Source organism: Ptychodera flava, chromosome 11, assembly GCF_041260155.1.
Source record: "Ptychodera flava strain L36383 chromosome 11, AS_Pfla_20210202, whole genome shotgun sequence".
Classification (NCBI taxonomy): domain Eukaryota; kingdom Metazoa; phylum Hemichordata; class Enteropneusta; family Ptychoderidae; genus Ptychodera; species Ptychodera flava.
Window position 1 is genome coordinate 32,590,628 of NC_091938.1, and position 1,576 is coordinate 32,592,203.

At 38.4% G+C, this 1,576-nt stretch overlaps 1 long non-coding RNA gene across 1 annotated transcript; it reads right to left on the reverse strand.

The window, feature by feature from the left end:
• Nucleotides 1-208: 208 nt before the first annotated feature.
• Nucleotides 209-1,041, reverse strand: LOC139144115 (uncharacterized). The gene is made up of 2 exons (XR_011554745.1): nucleotides 798-1,041; nucleotides 209-435 (listed from the first exon to the last, which is right to left on the reverse strand). It is a non-coding gene; the product is annotated as an uncharacterized lncRNA (long non-coding RNA).
• Nucleotides 1,042-1,576: the final 535 nt, after the last annotated feature.

Here is a 1,576-nt window from a genome sequence, read left to right on the forward strand (position 1 = left end):
ATTCCAGTGAATCAAGTACTTTTTACACAGGCTCTTTTAGTGTACATGTATTATATGATACAATTGGTTAGAGATGTAATTTAACCATATTTGGCTTAAAACTAAGACAGGGCCAAACAGAGTTAAAAGCAACTCAGACTCACCTGATCACAGCAAACACAAGCAGACTCACCTTTCCAAACGTTCAAAATAAAAAGCACAAAATATATCTGTAAGTCTGATGACCAATTTAATAAATTTTTGGCTTCAACAAATTTCATAGACACAGTGAAAAGTGATTTAGTCAAAGATTAGTTTTTAAAAGAGTTCATTTAGCTCTGGCCAAGTCTCGTCTTTCATGTCCTATTTTGTTTTGAAATTTGATATTGAAGACTTCTTTAGGTAGGTCATGATTATTCTTGCCGAATTTTTCTTGGGCCTTGGCTGATATGCACACTGAAATGAAACAGAAAGAAGAGAATGAACTTAGCAACATTTATTAAGACAACAAATTTACAATATAGTTTCAGAACATGTGTGTGATTTGTTACATACACATAGAGGAATTTTTACATGCATCTTTGCGAGTGCAAAATTAACACATTAAAAGTGTAACATATCTAGAAATGTATTGGGCTTGTGTAAGTTGTATTGACTTGACTAGTTGTTGCCACTGGCCCTCAAGCTCAGGTTAAAAATGTCGGGCCATATACAAAGCCAAGCTTCCCAGGGAAACATCGATGTGCAGAGAAAAGCCTCTCTATAAGGCATACTAATTTCGTAATTGCCCTTTATAAATATGCATTTCAAATACTTACCGGATCAATGGAAAATTATCGTCCACGGCGACTTGCTATCTCGGTCACTGCATCCAACAATGTCGCGGGGAAATGTCCACCGAAACATACATAGACCTAACTCGTTTGCTGTTTTGACTAAAAATGTGTCGTCACTGGGGGGGGAAGAAATGACTGAGAAATCAGCCATAATTCGTAAGATTCAGCTGGAGATTTGAACAGCCGTTAATACTTGAAAAAACTATGCGTTATCTCATTTGAGAGATGCAACGATAATGTGTCCGATAACGATCGCGTGGGAACACAAAGCATTGGTCAAATTCGAAAGGTCAAGGGTCGTGACCGTCGCAAAATTTTGACATTTCAAGTACGCGTAAACTGTTCTTTTAGATTTTTCTAATAAGCAAAAAATGACTTTATATGAAGAGATCAGTTAAAATACGGAAGTCCAGCACACTAAGCCAGCACACTAAGTGAACCCCGTTGCAATACTGATCAGCCTTGTTAAATTCCAGCATACTCATTTACGGGACCCTTACGTTCATACCCTGTTGCGTGCCGTCCACTCTCGGAAACGCAACTCTTTCCAAAGTCACGACATCATACATCGTCAGAACCGTTAGTCGATCCGGCTCGATTTTTGAACGGTTTGGGGATGAACAGTACCTGTACTGCGTTTCCATTAAGTTTTATGTAAGTTGTGATCGCGAAAGTTTTACAATGGCAGATGCAGAACCGTCGCAAGTGTGTTCGTCGTTGTGTGATGATCTGTACAAAATTTATTGACAGATCCAACCATG